General features: G+C 44.9%; 1 pseudogene; it reads right to left on the minus strand.

Moving 5' to 3' along the window:
- LOC144769647 (IgGFc-binding protein-like) overlaps window positions 1–20210 on the minus strand; it is a 1000379-nt pseudogene that overhangs the window by 152796 nt on the left and 827373 nt on the right.

Here is a 20210-nt window from a genome sequence, read left to right on the forward strand (position 1 = left end):
GGAATAGCTTCCATTCTCGCAAGCTACTTTCAAGTTGAGAAGAGAGGCCCAGTATTGACATACCTTAACTATTTTAGTGTGGTCTACTGAAGCCTCTGAAGCAAATTCACTGATTGCAAAGACTTCATGTTCAAGACGCTATGATTTGCTTGAATCAAAAGAAACTTGACAAGGTAAATCTAATTGATTGGCTACCTCCTACATAAACAAAGGCCCCACATACCACTACACCTAGCTTCCAACAACCGTGCATACAGAATTCTACTACCACTCACCTAAATCAGCAATGATCTTTAAAATGGCCACAGCAGCCTGACGTACCAATGGAAGTGAACGGCAACAGGCCTACACCTGGTAGCTGAATCAATCTATCTAAAATTGTAAAATCCAGTTTGATGGTTCCTGGAGAGGCCTTTGTGGCAGCCATTTAGTGGGTCGAGCTTGCAGCTAAATGCAATCTGAGGGGTGCTGTGGAACTGTTTGTCCCTTTTTTGATGTTTGCTTGCATTTTAGTGGTCATTGGGTAGGACAACTTATAAAGTGTAACATAAAAAAATTAGGAGTTTGTAGGAACACCAGAGGCACCAAAACATGGCAAATACATGGAGCACAGGGATGATATCCCTTGGATACTACTAGTTGTACACTCGATTTAATTTATCTGTAAACAATATTTTTGGAAAGGTAATTTTCTTATGAAAAGAAAGACAGCTCAGTTATAATGGTTGAGCATAAGTTAAAAATAGGCTTTTTTGGTAATGGTCAACCAAGGAAGGGTTTTTTTCTCATCACAACACTAGGTCAGGCTTAAATTGTGGACCGATCGTGTAGGAGATGGAAGTACTCTTAATTGAAACATGAGAAGTTCAGGTGAAACTTACTGCACAATGAAGGTGTTCTCCATTCTTGTATCTGAATGCCAGCGTCTTGACATGCTGTCACATATGCAGCAATGGCGCTGCAAGAAACTGTGAAGTGGCCTTTGTACACACAGGCGTCAAAGAGACAGTTGATGAAGAAGGGTTCCGGGCTAATGGTTATATAGCAGCTACTGAATGGCCCATTAGCTTTGTTGATAATTCCACAATATGCTTCACTCGCGTAGACTTGCTTCTGAGCCTCAGTGCACAATGGGCAATTCCCAGTGCATTGTGGTGTACACCCAGGTACTTCTCTGATCATCCAGCTGTTAGCAAAGTCAACAACACTGGCAGCTGTGCCCCCGTTCATCATGGTCAGGTCATCACTGCTAACTTGGTTGTAATTTCCACACAGGCCACCGACCGCATTGGCATACGTGCTGGGCAGAGTGACTGAAACATAGTTGTTCCAGTCAAATGTAATTTTGATATCAAAATCCGTCTTAATGGTTGCACGTCCCCCGCTGCTGAAAACCAGGATTTTGTTGGTTTGATAGTACGCTGGTAGTGCGGTGAGAATGCCATTCACCTGTAGCAGGAAGAAAAGAGATGACTTTCAGGGTTCTCATTTATACACATTGATACAATACTCCTCCAGTACCTACATAAAAATAAAAATCATGCACTTGGAGCAGCACATTTACATTATAATATAGATTAACTATGTTAATCTGTGTGCTAATGAGTAGCTTAACATTTATAAGGACGCTGCATTTTATGTAACCAAGTATAATCATTAGTTTCACAGTATATTTACATATAACAAATGTAATTTCTTAAGTTATCTCGAGTGAAATTAGGGTTCAAAAGACTCTCCATGGTAAAGGAAATGTTTCTTGCTTTTCTGGTTTCTAGAGCAAGGTAACATATTCTAGTTAGAAGAGTGCTTCCTTGTTTGTCCTTAGTGAATTCCAAAGTAAATAGCATTGATTGAAGCTTGTTGTGATTTACACCATGCTTGGGGATGACAAAAAGCCTCCTATACCATGCCCCCCTATCCAGACAGAAGATACAGTCATGACCATGGATTTGAGTGTTCCTTTGTTCGACAATAGGAATGAGGAGTTTACTTGGCCCATAAACACTCTTTTGATTCGTTCCCTTGAGTGGGGAGTTGGTGGAATGAAGGTTTCGGTGAAGCGAAATATTGTATTAATTGTGTTTGGTTCAACTTTAAAGCTTTACCAACTGACAGCTTTGGCTTAGAATCTCCTTATGTCCTGTATACTCTACATTAGTATAGCATTTAGGAATTTCCCTTATGGAACTGTAACTGTTTCTGTTTTGCATTTAGAACTGCTCAAATGATTCATACTCACAGATGCCCATTTATATTATTTTCTGAATTTTAAGATTGATGGCTAATGATTTATGGAATTATTTTGTAACTTGACTAATCTGTCAATATACCCTCATGGTTTGAAAAGATTACTCGCTAATGTTTGTGGTTCCCAATGGGTTTCACTGCTGTTGTGACAAATTATTTGTGACATTTAGACAAGTCCAGTCTGGTCACAAACCTTCAGTTTCCACGTTGAGTCGTTGGATTAAGCAGGCTATTTTGCTTGCCTACGAGTCTCACGGGTCTGACCTTCCTTTTCGGGTTCAGGGTTGTTCCACCCAGGGCGTCTGTGTCTTGGGCCTCATTTAAGGGAGGCTCTACTGAGGATATTCGTCGAGCTACGACCTGGGCCCCCCGCACATGTTCATGAGCACTACTTGGTAGTTTTGGGTGGTTCTCCTCCTGGGGATTTTGCTGAGGCTGTTCTCAGGGCTGGGTCCTTTGACTCATGAGGTAGCCTGTTGTCCTGCGGCCTGTGTGATTCAATCTGTTTTTTTTTAATTTTTATTTTTAAAATATATTTATTTGGTTTTGTCACCATACATAAATAAATGCATATTCCCCCTCCCCCCTCCCCTTGGTCAGGCAGATACAAATAAAAGAAATGTCATACAGAATCAAATTATAAAATAACATAATTCATCCATTTAGTCAATATTTCAGCAGTTTCTACTTTACAAAACGCCAAGTGTCACATAGAATTAATTCTTGAATTTCATACATTGTTACTTTGGGCTTGGCACCATTCTAATAGTGGGGCCCATATTTTCAACCCTTGTTTACGTTTTCTTCTGCCCTTCCCATTATAAATAGCAATTTCAAGTCTATAGGTGGCCAATAGCCTCGTAAGCCATTGTTGGAATGACGGTGCCAGCTCATCTAACCATGCTGATGTAATACAGATCCTTAGGATGGCCATGGCAATAAACAAGAATTCAGCTTCTAGCCCATGGAGACTAGGATCCGTGGCCCCTAAAAGGATCATTTCTTCACTTAGACTGATGGAAACAAATCTCTCAATCTCTTGTTTCAAATGAATTATGCCATCACAGGTGGCAAATATATGTACACAATCTGCATTGAAGATTTGACATCTAGGGCAGCAAGTCCCTTTGCCCGATCCCCACTTAGCAATTTTATCTGGAGTGTAATATAACATGAAGCATGTTTTGTAAAATTGCGCCTGCAATTTGGTAGACATAAGGCATGAATGTGGCTTTTCATAGGGTCTGATAAACTCTTCAGGGGATATACCGATTTTACCATGGCAATTTTGGGCAGTTTTTCCTAGATCATCGGGGAAAATCGTATTTAGAAGGGCATATATTTCCCCAATATAGTTTATCTTCGTGGAGGATAATTTTTCAAATAGTTCAAATTTTTGGGCGATAATCCCTCCCACGTTTCTTCTGTTGATGTAGTCTCAAATTTGCAAGTATTTAAAGAAGTCCCGCCTGTCAATTAGAAATTTCCCTCTAAGTTCTTCAAATGAAAGAGGCCCCGTTGAGGAACCCAGGCTCCCAAAATGTGTTATTCCAGCTGTTTCCCATTTCTTCATGCAGTTGTCTCTAAATATTTCAGGCAGATCATGGTTGTCTTTAAAGAGTGAATAATAAGAAACACGCCCAATGCCCATCATTTTCCTAAATATTTTTAAGATCTTGTATCCATTTAGTAAAGTCTTAAATTTGACTCTTTTGTGATAACTATCATACAAATTACGCCAAACATACCGTGTACTTCGATCTCCTATCATTCCTTCATATATAGATGGCTGGCCTTCGCGGGGTCTCTCCTCATCCCTGCCAATTTGCAACAATTCCTGACTATTGAGTAATACACCGGCCCAGTAGTAGGCTCTCAAGTTTGGAAGGGCGAGTCCACCCCGTTCTGTAGGTAGAGTGAGGAGCTTAAAGCGCGTCGGGGTTGCGTGTAAGCCCATATGAATCTAGAAAGTAGGTTCCATAGATTTTAGACAGTGATCGGGAAAATTCCAAGCAAATGGCTCTGAATAAGTAGAGAAGTTTTGGGAAGAAGACCATCTTCGGGGCGTTAACTCTACCTATCAGAGACAGATGTAAGTTATCTAGCTTGTGCAGATCTTTTTGCATAGTCTTCAATATCGGGTTTACATGAATTTCCACCAGGTCTTCTAATTTGGAAGTGATCGAGATCCCCAAATATGTTTCGTTGTTCACTACCCGAGGGTCTTTAAATTCAGTTTTTTCATTAATCACAATTTACGTTTTTCCCTGGTTGAGTGCATATCCTGAGATTTTACCAAATTCTATTGCCTCCCTCGTAATAGCGATCATAGTTGTTTCTGGATTAGTGGTAACAATAGCAATATCGTCTGCGTAGGCAAGTGTTTTAGTAGCGTGATCTCGTGATATAATTGGTTCTATCGCTCTGTTTTTTTCTAGCCTCTGGATAAACGGGTCAAGATAGAGAGAAAAAAGCAGAGGAGAACATGGGCAGCCCTGCCTAGTTCCTCTAGTTATACTAAATTCCTTAGTAAGGCTACCGTTGACATGTAGCGTAGCCCCGGGTTAACATATAGCTGTTGTATGGCTTGAGTATAACCTCTAGGGATACCAACACGGGTCATGGCAGACCACAAGAACTGCCAGGAGACCCTGTCAAAGGCTTTCTCGACATCTAAGAACACCAAAGCTATAGGGTCTCCTGCAATCCTTGACTGATCAAATAACGTGATCACTCAATGGACATGGTTAACTGTTGATCTTCCTGGCACAAAGCTGTGTTGATAATTAGCAATGACCTTGTGGATGATAGGGGCTATTCGGTTTGCAAGCAATTTGGAATATATTTTTGAGTCTGTGTTTATAAGAGTAATTGGTCTATAAGACCCTAATTGCTCTGGTGTTTTTTTTGGGGGGTGGGGGGAGGGGGGAATATTATTATTTTTGCCCGAGACCAAGAATTAGGTGGGTGTCCCCCTTTAAAGAAGTATCTAAATAGCTTCAGTAGTATATCTTTCAGTTCGTCTAGAAAGGTTAAAAAAAATTCTGAAGGTAAGCTGTCCAACCCGGTTGCTTTACCCTTTGGTAGGTTTTTGATTATTGTTACTATCTCATCTACATTGGGGTTTTCTTCCAGCATTGCTTGATCTAGTTCACAGAACCTAGATGAGTTAACAATTTCTAGATACTCCTCAATTTCTTTAGCATTATCTCCCCCCTCGTCACTATAGAGAGAGCTACAAAATCGAAAACATGCTTCCGTAAGTGACTCTGGGTCGGTAACTAAGCCTTTTTCTGGGTCTATTATCTCATGTATCATATTGACAGACACTTGTTGGCGCACACGAACTGCTAATTGGTGGCCGACTAGTTCATTCACCTCATAAACCATCTCTTTGTTTGCCGTGGCTTTTTTTACAGATTTGGCGGTTATAATATCCATAATAGCTGCCCTAGCGATGGCCACTTGATTCTATTTTCTCTCGATCACTTCGGCCCCTTCGTCCCCACTGGTGGCCAGTATTTTTTTTGTTGTTGTAACTTTTTAATATATAAAACAGAAAAAACACATCAACAAACAGTCAAGGCAATATGACAATAGTACATCCATTAGGCCTGTGCTCGAGGAGGACGGGAGACACATGTCAATAGGAGAAAAATACTTGGAAGACCGACAAGGGGGGGGGGGGCAAAGGCGAAAGTGCATATAAACAGCTCAATGTAACACAGCTAGAAGGAATGCAGGTCAGGGTGACTGAGAAGGACTAGGAATTTCTGCCAGTGGGGGCGTACAGATATCTCCCCAATACGAGTTCCACTGGTTCCAAATCCTTCCCCATTTTCCGGGTCTACCTCTCGCGATATACACTGTCTTCTCTCTGAACATGCACCAATCCACACTCTCTTTACAAGCAGTCACTGTAGGCGGCCTCGGGGACCCCCACAATTGTGCAATATCACGTTTGGCTACCATATTAGGAAGAGTCACCCACCGAAGCTGCGACACACCATAATCATTCGGACCCCATACATTCAACAAACATTGCCGGGCTTCTGGGATCATCACAACACCCGTGACTTCACTCATCACATCATGTATACGGTTCTAAAAAAGCACCACCTCAGGGCATTCCCAGATTATATGTAGATAGGTTCCTGGGAGACCACAGCCACGCCTACACAAGCCATCCGTAGAATAGCCCATATGGATCAGACTGGGGCCGGTAACATAGATTCTGTGGAGGATCTTGAGTTGGACAAGACGGAGGCGGGCCGGAATCGCAACCTCCCTGGGAGAGGAGATCGCGGATTGCCAGTCCTCATCATCCAGTTCAATACCATCAGCAATCCAGGCTGCACGAAGGCGATCAAGCAGACCCGATCGGTCATTAATCATCTTTTTATAAAACAATGAGATAGTACTATCCGGCACGTGACCATCTAATATACGATCTTCAAGGGGGGAGGACTCCGGAATATCCCTACCCACAGGGAACACAGAAGTCAAAGCATGGCGTACTTGAACATAACGAAAAATTTCCCTGTCACTCAGCTTATATTCCGCTTGTCGATCCGAAAAAGTCTACTCCCCTCCTTTAACCCAGAGATCACGCACTTTACTGATACCGATCGTGTCCCATTTGTCAAATCCCTTAGTCTTCCATAGACAACCCAATTTCGCGGAGGCGTAAAGCGGAGTTGCGCCGGTTAGTCTCTCGCTCCAGCTCATAGCCGCAGTCGCGCTATGCCATACCCGCACGGCTATAGCGGTAGGTCCCGAGAGTTGTGGACGGGAGGACCCCGAGTAAAGCGCCCTGTAGTAGTCACCCCACGGGAGCAGCAACCTATCCATTTCAAAAGCCGGATTCAGTGCCGGGCCGTACATCCCATGGTTGATGGCAGCAAGTTGGGAAGCCCAATAATACCTATGAATATCCGGGAGCGCAATGCCGCCATCATACCAGGGGAGTGTTAATTTTGGAAGAGCGATGCGCGAACGTCCGCCCCATATCAACTGCCTCTGCAACGATTCTACCTCTCGAAAATATGTCGACGGGATCACATCAAAACTATTCTGAAGTGCAAATATAGAAATCTCGGTAAGGACATCATTTTAAAAAGGGCCGCACGCCCCAAGGGAGACAACGGTAATTTACGCCAGCGCACTACATCCGAGCGCAGCCTTTGGAGTGGGGGGAGTACATTTCGTTCGTAGTGAACCGTCGGATCCAGCGTAATAAACACACCCAAGTATTTACAACCGGACTGTGACAACTGGATGGGACAGCCCCGCGGTAAACGAGGGACATCACCCGCGAGCACGTAGATATAGGATTTTGACCAATTGTTAACAAGGCCCGAGTTCCTCCCGAAGCACGTCGAACAATACGTTAAGCGATTTTTGGGGAGATGTGAGGTATAACAAAATATCATCCGCATACAAGGAGATACGATCTTCGAATTCCGGGGTCCAACGTATGCCCCTCATTGAAGGCTCCCACCGCAGCCAAGCGGCGAGAGGCTCCAACGCAAGAGCAAAAAGAAGCGGAGACAATGGACAGCCCTGCCGCGTGCCCCTCCCGAGAGCAAAAGGCATGGAGACCCGACCATTAACCACCACCTGCGCCAGTGGCGTTTCATACAGGAGTTTGACCCAACCAATAAAGCCGGCGCCAAATCCGAACTTGGCGAGCGCGGCCCAAAGATACGAACATTCAATAGTGTCAAAGGCCATCGTGGCGTCCAAGGACGCCAAGATGGCCGGTTCGCGCAACGTCGGGCCCTCGCGAGAACACCATGCAAACGTTGCAAATTTAATGACTTGTTACGATGAGGGATAAAACCCGACTGATCCGGATGGATCAGGTCACTGATCACCGTAATCAGACGATTAGCGAGTAGCTTGGCGAGAATCTTAGGCTCCACATTTAAGAGCGAAATAGGCCTATAAGACGAGCAGCGATCCCTAGGCTTTCCTTCCTTGTGGACCACCACAATGGTCGCAAGACGCTGATCCCTAGGGAGGGAGCCATTTTCTCGCGCAGCCAAAAACATATCTCGGAGATAGGGAGCCAGGATATCAGGGCGTAATATATATAATTCTATAGGAAGGCCATTGGGACCCGGAGCCTTGCCGGAACGAACGGAGCGCAACGCGAGAGCCACCTCATCCACCGAGGGTGCGGCATCCAAACAATCCCGATCTGATTCTGACAAACACGGCAGTGCTATATCTTTAAGCAACAATTGAGAGTCCTCCTCGGGCCTGTCGGACAATGAGGTATATACCTCTCGGAAATAGTCAGCAAAGCATCCAACAATTCCAACAGGGTCCGTCACGCGTACACCATCCAATTTCTCAATCACAGGAACCACACGACTTGCACTCTCCTTTCTATCCAGCCAGGCAATCAATTTTCCTGCTTTATCGCCTACATCATATAACCGTCCCTGCTGTTCCCTGCTCATCATCCTGGCCGCATCAGTAACCAAAGTTTTATATTCCAATTGTTTAAGGTGGAAACATGCAATGCTTCTCGAGTCACATCTCGCTCCAAGGCAGTCTCTAAGTCCGTAATTTCCGTCTCGAGATGAACAATTGCCTCATTCTTACATTTCTTGGCACACCCAATCAAAGACAATGCCTGGCCCCTGTCACAGTTTTGAAAGCTTCCCACAACGAAACAGGTGAAGACACAGAACCCACGTTTTCAGCAAAATACAGATCAAATGATTTAATCAATTCAGTACGGGTTTTGGGGTTAAGAAGATACCAGGGGTTAATCGGGGCCACCCTTCCTGCAGCCCCTGTGTTAAGATGAAAATAAAACCAGACAGGGGAATGGTCTGATATACCCCAAGCCGGGTGTCTAATCTCTCCAATCGAAGGGGACAGGGCAGCCGGTATCAGGATATAATCCAGTCTAGAAAGACTACCATGTGCTCCCGAGTGGAAGGTAAACTGAGTCTGCTCAGGATGCATTAGCCTCCAACAGTCTACAAGCCCAAATGTCTCCAGAAAGTCACCCAACCAGGATTGCGCAGCAGGAAGGTCTCTGGGCGGATAGCGATCCGCTCTGCCAGAAACGACGGAGTTAAAGTCACCACCCAATATCAAAACACCCTCAGGGAGACCCAAAACCACCCGCCCCAAGTCAGCAAATGTCGTGGATTGCAGGCCAGGAGGAACATACACCGACACCAACGAGACCGTTTTCCCCTCCCACCGCCCGACAAGTGCAACATATCGACCCCTGGCATCGAGGACCACATCATCAACCTCAAAGGGGAGGGAAGTCCTAAGCAATATGCCCACCCCTCTAGAACTAGATGTAAATCCAGAATGGGCAACAAGACGGAAACCCCGTCTATTAAGGGCGTGGCAAGTATTCCCACTCAAGTGCGTCTCTTGTAGCAAAACAACGTCAGGCGAGAGGCGCCGCAAAAGCTGTGCAACTACCCCCCTCTTTATCCGATCACCCAACCCATTCACATTCCAGCACAGTGCCTTCAACCCCCTACCCCCATCCGAATCCACTATGAACTCCCATCTCAAAACGAGCACCACACCAATGTCAGTAATAGTGAAACTTCTTTGCCTTGAAAAAGAAAAAACGAACAACCCCAACACATTTCCCTCCCTCCCCTCAATATTCCCAACACAACTCCCCCCCCACCCTGCACCCCTGCACAGACTCAGAAGCCACCCCAATTTGCAGTGTGCCTGTCGCCCTAACAAATACAAACAAACAACTAATCTACACAAAGAAGCCCCAGAGGAGGAAAGGATCCCGCCATCCCCGCTACCCCCCAGGATACAAGGGGAATGATCAAAGAAGACAGGTAGCCTCAGCTGTTCATTAGGAATAGTGTTCCGGACACGGACGTCATAGACATTCCTGGTCCGTTAGGCCCCCCTCGGCGCCACCAGTATAGTCCTGGCCAGCACGGCGAGCCGGTAAAGTGTCCAACCAATCACTTGCGTCCTCAGGCCGGACAAAAAAGAATGTTCGATTGTCATACTCAACACGCAGTCGGGCCGGGAACAACATCGCGTATTTTAACTCCATGTCTCGAAGCCGCCGTTTCACACCTTGAAAACCCATTTGTTGTTTCTGGACCGATTGAGAAAAGTCCGGATAAAATTTCACAGCAGCGTTCTCGAACTGCATAGGACCGCCCGTCCGTGACGTCTGCAAAATGGCGTCGCGATCTCTGAAGTTGAAGATCCGTGCAATAATCGGACGGGGGGGAAAACCGGGCACCCTATGTGCACGTTCAATGGCAAAGAATTTGCTCAGGCCCTTGGGAGCAAGATGATTGAGTATAAGGTCCTCCACTCGAAGATCAGTGGAGAGTGAACTAGAGTCTTCCGGGACCCCAATAATACGCACGTTGTTGCGCCGTGCACGGCCCTCAAAATCCTCCAAGCGACGAGCAAAGAAGTCATTGGCAGTTCTGAGGTTCCGCACTTCTGTTTGCAAGTCGGACACATCCGTTGTGAGGCTTGATGTTTTAATGTCAAGTGACTTCACCCTCTCGTTGGTCTTGGCCAAATCGGTTCGAATGAGGTTGACATCAATGGCCACCGTGTCCAGCTTCAGAGCCAGGGCTTCATATTGTTGGCCGATAGAGGACTTGATACCAGCAATGGCGCCCATCACGTCCTGTAGCGTTAAGTCCGCCGATACAGCAGGATCGTCGACAGCCTCCTCCCAGGTCTTAGGCGTGCCACCGGGGGATCCTTTAGAAAGTGTGTAGCGGTCCATGACATTCATCTGGGTTGAGCCTCCTCGGAAGTTGGTCTTGACTTTCGGTCTTTCACCCTCGGGCTTGCCCGTCATGGCGAGCCGGGTGCCCCGAAGGGAGGCTTGAGATCTGGTCCAAATGGCTCCTTAGAATTCACCCACTAGAACACCAGAGGCAAAGTTGAGTCAATTTGAGTCCACAGCCAAACTGTCGCTAGCTCCAAGCCCAATGAACTGGCTAAGGGGCCAGTCCGATCAGCCGTCTCCCGGCAGAGGGAGATGGTGCGCAGGAGAAACGAAACCGAAAGTGAAGTGAGGCCGTGAACTGATCCCCGCCAGCCGTTGTTGTTGAGTTATGACCCGGGTAGAGCCACAACGCAAGGCCCAGGCGATTCCAGGGAGAAGGCCGCAAACTTAAGGATGGCGTAACTCGGGGACCCTGCGTCCGATTCCGACCCAGATGCCTGCTAGTACATCAGCCGGGCTGTGTCTTCAATGACCGTCCATCAAATCAGAATAGTATCCAGGATAAATGCGGGAGGCAGCGAGGGTCCTCGGGAGCCCTGTGCTCACGCGGCCATCACGGATGCGCGCGAAGCTCCTCCCCCACTGGTGGCCAGTATTAATCCTTCCTCGGCCTGTCTAAGTCCTTCCTGTAACTCCCTCATCTTTTTTTGGGCTATACTGTTTGCCTTTTACGAGTATTGCAGTGTTTCCCCCCCGGATTCCAGCCTTCAGTGCATCCCAAACAACATTATTGAGGCACTACCCAGATTGTTTTAAAAAAATTAGGAATCCATTCCCGCATGTGTGGACAATACATCGGGTCAAATAATAGGGATTTTTCAAAAGTCCATATTCTGGGAGAAGCCGGATTTTGGCCCATATCCATCGAGCACTCTAAGGGGTTATGGTCCGAGACCAAGACCTGGAACTCCCTCCCGACCGACCTGCGCCTGACCCAAGACCACCTTTCCTTCAGGAAGAAGCTGAAGACCTGGCTATTCGAGCAGTAACGGCACCCCCCCCCCAAGCGCCTTGAGACCCTACGGGTAAGTAGTGCGCTCTATAAATGCCTTTGATTGATTGATTGATTGATAGGCAGTTTGTTGATTTTGCTCTTGGATTTCAATGTGTTTGACAGTAAAAAAAAGTCTATTCTGACATGTGTGAGATGCGGGTTTGAGAAAAAGGTATGACCCGGATCGTTAGGATGAGAACTTTGCCATCCATCTATAAGCCCATGTATATAGCACAGTTGTTTTATTGCCTTAAACACCTTGGGCTTACGACCATTATAGATCCAGTCATCCTTCATGGACCAGTCACAGGGAAGATTTATGTTAAAATCTCCACAAATCGCCAATGGTAGTGGCCAATGTGCAAGATCATTAGAAATATCATTAAAGATAGAGGGGTCATCACTGTTGCTGCCATAGATGGAACAAATTGTCATTTTCTGCCCCTGCATATCTTGGCGCTCTGTAATTGCCCATCGCCCGCTTTTATCTGTTTTGCTTCGTGTGAATGTGTGACCTGGACCCTTGGCCAGAATAGCCACCCCCGTACCCGAGCCCCTTGGGTTGTTGCGCACACCAGCTTGTACCCCAGGAATTTTAACAGATGTATTTGCGAGCCCTCAATATGGGTTTCCTGCAAACAAACTATATTGGCCCCCATTGATTGTAATCCTATGGATACATTTTGCCGCTTTCTTATATCATTTAACCCACATATATTTACTGACACAACCTTTAAGGCCGTCATACCATTGATTCCTGGTGGTCTATCCCATAACCCTTGAATCCTTCTATGGCCCCTATTCTTGTTGCCTGTCTACGACACTTCAATATGCCTGAATATTCCTGCCTGAATTGTTCTACCTTCACATCTGCACTAGCATTAGGTGCCTGCCTGGCCTTCCCCTCTCACCCATCCCTCTCCCTCTCTTTCCCCCCCCTCCAGCACCCCCTACCTACACTAATCCCCCCCTTACCACCCATTGAGCCGTCCTGGTTCCGAAGGGATCCAGGTGTGGGCGTCCGTATGGTCACTACGCCTCAGCTCGCCCCGTGTCCCGAGCCCTGTGTCAATGCAATATAACAAATAGGAGGTGGGTCATCTATGTGAATAAATGTTTCTCTATACTTTCGCACATAACCATATATTACATCATATTTGATTAACAGTCCTTAACATTCCCCCCTCTTTTCTTCAACCTTAAGCCCCATACTTTTCGTGTTTAATACTAATAAATCGGGTCCCCATCGTAGTGGTGATTTTAACTGTTTTTAATATTTATCTGTTTTTCGTTTTCCAGTCTCTGAAATTTCTTTTAAATAAGCCTCAGCCTGAATTTCACTTGTAAAGCTTTAAGTTGTTCCCTTAAAGACTATTTTCATTCGAGCTGGGTTTTGCAAAAAAACTGGTGCGCCAATTTGCTCGAAGGGAGTAAATAGTTGTCTCATTCTCCACCTTCGTTCTACAGTTGCATGGGCATAGTCTGGTCTAGCAAAGAACATGAAGCCTTTGTGTTCCCTCTTGCTTGTGGGCAGGGCGAGGTCATAGATAGCTTCTCGCAGGAGAAAGTTCCCGAGGTGTACCAGCATTGCCCTTGGATATTGAGGTGGATTTTCAGATCGCTTAGGTAGGGTTAGGGGGAAGCGGTGGGCACGTTGTATTTCCCTGTCCATTTCCCAAGATTGTAGTTTGGGAAAGGCTGATTTAAGGAGGTTAATCATAAAGCCCCTCGGGTCGTTTCCCTCTGCGCCTTCGGGGATTCCAAGAAAGCCCAAGTTGTTTCTTCTAGCTCTGTTTTCTTGGTCCTCGACCTTTAGCATTAAGTCCTTTATAATTCCCTCTTGCTCATTTTCCTGAATTTGAAGATTTGCGACATCTTTCTCCAGATTTTCAGTACGTGATTCTACTGAAACCATTCTATCTGATATCTCTGAGCAGGTGTTCCCCACTTTTTTGATAGCTCCTTGTAATTTTTGGATGGCTGCATGGTTTCTTTGGCTGTCCATTTTGACATCTTTGTGGAAGCTCTTGATGGAACTTAGTACTTCCTTCAAAGACGGCTCTGCAGAATTTCCTGTGCCGCTTGTATTTCCATGTTGCTGATGTTGCTGATGGCCACCCCATTTGGATTCCTCCAAGGTGTACTGGCTATGATCTGATTCTTTTGATGTTTTTGGAGTTGAGCTTTTTCGTGTATGTCTGGTTTGTTCTGTGTTGCTTCCTTGATCTGTAGTTTCTTCATATGTTGATTTGCTTTGTCTTTTATGCCTTATCCTCCTTTTTTCCAACTTTTTGATCGGAGTGGTGCCTTGCCCAGATTCACTCTGTTTCCTTACATCTGTAGAGTCTAGAGGGTTGATGCATCTGGTTTTTGGGCATCACTTGCGTCGCTTGCCCCGCTAGAGGTAGAGATGCCTGTTTCATATATATCTGCATCTGATTCCTCAGAGTGTGCTTCAGTTTCCGATTGTAGCATTTTCCCAAGGGAGGAGGTTTGTATTGTGGGAGAGGAGTGATCGGATCCAGGCATTTCAGTTGGAAGCTTTGCATACTTTGACATATGCTCACTATTTTCCACTGTGATTGTTGCTGTGCTGGCCCCTGCTTTTCCCGGAGTGGGGCCTGCGGTCTGGTTTGCTAGATCCGGGGCCAGAGCTATCTTTACCCCAATAACTGGCTGTTCTGTGAGCACAGCAGGGTCAGCACGTCTGGTTCCACTGTCTTCCCCACTTTGGATCTTTTGGTCTTTCAGAATAGCTCGTTGGTTTTCAGCTTTATTTACCCCTTCCTTGGGTAGTGGGCTAAATATATTAGAAATCCTAGGCTGAGATTCTGCTAGCTGCCCGGTGGTTTCGGCATTTGCCTTCAGATTTTTGATTGCTTGTAATCTCTTTGCCTTTTTAGCCATCAGTTCCACATCAGCGTTGTCTTCTATGTCCATCCCCTTCTCTTTGCCCTTCCTTTTCACTTTCTCCTTTTCCATGTTTTTTTCCACGCTCTTATCCTTATTCTTATCTTTTTAGATTTTCTCGTTATCTTCATACTTCTCATTACATTTATCTTTGTCTACACCTTTTTTATCCTTCTCCTTTTCATTTTCTTGATCTTTATTTTCTTTAGCTTTAGCTCCCCTGGTTTTAGGTCATCTGTGTGTGCCCTTTACTTTCTGTGAGCTATGTATACCTTGTCGGCTTTGTGTACTCTCATTGGTCTGAGTCTCTTGCGTGCCTTGTACTTCTTGGGGGGGTTGTAGGGGCTGATGTGGGTTCTGCTCACCCGGTCCCCCCTTCCTGGTCCCATATTTCCTTCCATTCCTTGTCCCTGCCCTTGTACTTGTTCTAGTCCTTGTTCCTCACTTTGCTTTGGTGTGGCGTTTGATTTTGTTAACCTTTTTAAATTAGCAACCCTTATAGCTTTTATAGCCGTTTCTTGATATTCCTGGCGATCAAGCGCCAGTGGTTTGAGCTTGAGCTTATAGCCTTTGGCTGCTCCTTTGATTACTCTTCTGCCGCCGCCGCCAAAGGTGCAAAAGGTGCTAGTAGCATAAGTAGCATAAGAGTTTACATAGATTTTAATTGTGGCCCCCACCAGCAGATTCTTCGTTAGCGTGCTCAGACTTCACGTCAACCCCTCCCAAGCTTCACGCTGTAATCCTGTTCTCATTACTAACAGGTCTGTGGTTTTTTTTTGGATATGCCAGACGTTCGCACACCGCTCAGTGTCTCCCTGACAACCGAGTAGCCGTGGCTGGCCGTCAGTCTCACTGTCACGGTGTTGCCGATGATGATGATGGAGTGCAGAGCAAAGCTGACCGAGCGGCTGAGCTTTTATGGATCTGCAGAACTGTAGATCGAGTGATTGAGAGTGCTGCAGAGGTAAGAGAGGATGCAGCTATGATAAAATGTTGAAGATTAGAGTAGGGCAGGGCAGGGCAGGGCTACGGTTAGTGGGTTGGTTTGAGTGTGTGTTTTGAGTGTGTGGAGTAAGAAACTTTTGGCTACAGCCCCCTGACGATGTTACGATGTTACGATGTTATGATGTTACCATGAGATTCTGATCTGACACTACAACGATCTGATGATTCGCCGATTCAATCTCTACTGGTAACGCCACAGCCACGAGTCCTGAGGCACGACCCTCTCCGTTAGTTTGATTTAGATTAGGACGCAATCCCATGGCAATCTTATGACTACTTGTAGATGCGCAATAGCTTTAGATGTGCTTGTAACAATCTTTTTACAGTCTTTTTACATACATCAGTCTAATGTAGCACTTCAGCCTTTTTAACACCACGCTACAATGCTGATACAACAATCCGATCAGCCCGGTGAGCTTTTACGCAGCATGAATGGTGACAGCAGCGGTAAAGCAGTGATAGAGGATTGCGCCCCCCTCCTATGCTTCACGCCCGCGTACCTCACTGCGTACCTCACCGCTGCTTGGTCGGTTGTAGGCTGTAGGCTGTAGGCTTTAGGCTTCAAGTTAAAATCAATAAGCTGTCTGTTTCTCCATCTTTCCTGCACCCAGCGGTGCTGGGCTGGGCTGGGCTGGGCTAGGCGTAGCTCAACACAAAGGCCGGGACTCACGGAGCGATGAACTCAGCGACCGCTCACACCGACGCCATCTTGCCATCTGTTTGTTTTAGTAATGGATTAACCCCTGTTTGTGTGTCATCTACTCCTTGCCATTGGTTTCTAGTTTGCTATGAAGACTCTTGGCTTTGGTATATGCTCACTGTATTTAGCGTGTGGTGAGGAAGACTTATGAGGAGGTAATGCCCCAGTTACTTACCGGTAATTTTCATTACTCTGAGTATTGTCTTCCTTCCCACATGAGCTCCTATCCCTCCCTCCCTGGGGTGCTATCGGCTTCATTTCTTGGGGCTTGGTAGCTCTTCAGGCTGTGGGTTGGGTCGACCCCTCTCTTTTAGAGGTCAGGGGTGATATGGTTCGGCCATATTGGCAAGGGATGTGAGGCATGGGAGGCTAACTTTTGCTTTGGAGGGTTCTGGTGTGGAGCTGAAGTTCACTTCGTTAAGCATGTGGCGAGAAAGACTTACAAGGAGGTAATCAACAACTTGACCGGTCTGGAGTGTTTAGTAATCTTGTTTGTTGTATCTGCTGCATCAGTGTATCTGCCTCTTCCCTACAGTTTAAAAAAATGTATTTTATTATCTCACATGACTTTCAGAGTAGCAGGAAATGTCAACTGTGCACTTGCACCTGCTTCTTTAAACTTGGCCACACTGTTCCTCATGTCTCATCACCTCTCTTCTGTAGCTTGACATAGATCTGACTTATAGAGCAGGAATAGCCCTGAAAAGCTCAAAATTTAGAATTAGAGGCCGCAGAGAGAGTTGCCTCTTTGACCAGAAAGGTGAGGAAGTAGACCAGAATTTTACTTGGCTATTTTCTGTTGGGTTTCAACCTAAAAAGATCTCTCTAGATTTCTACTTTCAGGTCCTCTTGCTCTACTTCTTGAAATAGCCCTTCTTTGATTAGTTTGATACATCTTGAAATCTGGTCCTTCCGCCCCTTCCAGAACATAAATGATTTTTCTGTTGTTTCACCTTGCTGGATTTTCTAATCTTTCTAAGGTTAGCTTGTATGATTCTTGTTAGAAATTGGGTTGTCGGGTGACTGGGGTGTAAGTCCTGGGCAAGCAGCAACCACAATCATAGTCAGGGTAACGGACTTGCAAACTCCCTAAATTAACTTGTGCTTACTCTCTGGTAGCTTGGCACAGAGCAGTTAGGTTTAACTTAGAGGCAGCATGTAAAGTATTTGGGCAACACTTCTAACAGTAAAACTGTGAAAACACTACACAAAATGATTCCACACTAGGTAAGAAAAATATCTCTGATTTTAATAAATGAAACATGACTAAAATGACTAAATGCCAATTAGTAGAACCAGAGAGATTTTGAAAATCTTTTATTTTTTAAAATATAAAGTGAACAATGTCACAAAAAGCAGAAAGTGCTATTGCGGCCATCTGGTCACCCTCAACTGGGGCAAAGTCACAATTTCAGGCTAACCACTATGGAGTGCAGGCTGGCTACAGGGACCCAGCTGGGCCCATTGCTCAAAGTATCATAAATCCTGGTTGCAGACCATCACATGGATCCGCGCCGAAGATGCGTCACGCATCGGTTCTGACATGCAGTAAGGTTACGGTGTGAGGTTCTTTTACGTCGACAATGCTGTTGATGGGACTTGCAATGCAAAGTCCTTTGTTTTAGATGCATGGTGCAGCAGAGGGGAGGTGTCAATTCTGATGAGTGGTGAAGCTACATTGTAGAGTTTCGTCTTAGTCATAGAGGCTGCTGTTGACAAAAGATGCAAGAAGCTTGTGCTGAGAAAAGCGTCAAGCAGCAGCGGTACCTAAAGCGTACCTAAAGCGGTGCGCCAGTCTCAGGATGCGGGAGGTGGCATGGATGAAACTCTTTTGCAAAGGGTCTGACCCATGCAGCAGTGGTGATACATCAGTTCTGCTTGGGGATGCGTCTCTCAGACGATGACATCCGCCGGTTCTGCTCAGTGATGCGTCACTAAGCAGAAGATGTGACATTTCCACTGGCAAGCACCGTAAGCCCACTTTCAAGGGTCCAGGACTAGGGTAGCACCAGTTGGCAGAGTAGTCCCGCAGATGGCAGAGTCCAGGTGCAGGGGTTGGAAACCTGTTATGTCCATAAGGCTTCAGATCAGTAGGATAGCCCGCTAGCCCTCAGAGTCACTATGGATTCTGGGGTCAAGTGATGCAATTCTAGTCCCCTGGCAAGAAGGCATCAGCACAGCAAAGCAGGAGCAGGAGTCCAGCAGAGTGCCGTCCAGCAGAGTGGAAGTCCTTTAGCAGCACAGCTATCCTTCTTCGTGCCAAAGGATCCACAGGTATTGAAGTGGGTGTGTATCACTTACAACGCAACTTTTACGTCGTAATACTGTTACAACACAGCTATTACAACGCAGGATCCATTACAACGCATGGCATTACATCGCAGATGCTATTACAACGCATACCATTACATCGTAAGTATTGGTAAGTATATAATTTATTTTAATTTTATTTAATATTATATAAATGATTTAATTAATATTAATTATAAATAAAAATAAATAAAAATATTTATTTATGTTTTTAAATATTATAAATTAATATTTATTATTTTAAGTATTATAAATTAATATTTATTATTTTAAGTAATTTTTTAAATAAATATGAGTATAGGAGTATATGTATAGGTGTTTGGGGGTACAGGGTGTTTTTAGGTTTCAAGGTAGGGTTTGGGTTTTGGGGTACAGGGGTGTTTTTAGGTTTCAGGGTAGGGTTTGGTTTTTGGGGTACAGGGGTGTTTTTAGGTTTCAGGGTAGGGTTTGGGTTTTGGGGTACAGGGGTGTTTTTAGGTTTCAGGGCAGGGTTTGGGTTTTGGGGTACAGGGGTGTTTTTAGGTTTCAGGGCAGGGTTTGGGTTTTGGGGTACAGGGGTGTTTTTAGGTTTCAGGGTTTGGGTTTTGGGGTACAGGGGTGTTTTTAGGTTTCAGGGTAGGGTTTGGGTTTTGGGGTACAGGGGTGTTTTTAGGTTTCAGGGTAGGGTTTGGGTTTTGGGGTACAGGGGTGTTTTTAGGTTTCAGGGTAGGGTTTGGGTTTTGGGGTACAGGGGTGTTTTTAGGTTTCAGGGCAGGGTTTGGGTTTTGGGGTACAGGGGTGTTTTTAGGTTTTAGGGCAGGGTTTGGGTTTTGGGGTACAGGGGTGTTTTTAGTTTTTAGGGCAGGGTTTGGCTTTAGGGATAATTAAATTATATTTACCATTTTTAAATTAATTGAAATATATTTAATAAATTAAATTAATTATTTTACATTAATTACATTTTTTAATTAAATTAATTAAATTAAATAATTTAATATTATTAATTTAATTTAATTTCATTATAAAAAATATGTACATTAAACTAATTACATTTTTTAATTAAATTAAATTAATTACAATTTTTATTATATTTACATTTATTAAATAGATATTATTTTATTAAATTAAATTAATGACAATTTTTAAATGTCTTTTAATTAAATTATTTAAAAAAATGTAATTACAATAAACTAAATAACATTTTAAAAAAAAAGTCAACTTACCTATACTTACGATGTAATGCCATGCGTTGTAATAGCATCTGCGATGTAATGCCATGCATTGTAATGACA

The sequence above is a fragment of the Lissotriton helveticus genome, chromosome 7 (assembly GCF_964261635.1).
Source record: "Lissotriton helveticus chromosome 7, aLisHel1.1, whole genome shotgun sequence".
NCBI classification, from domain to species: Eukaryota; Metazoa; Chordata; class Amphibia; order Caudata; family Salamandridae; genus Lissotriton; species Lissotriton helveticus.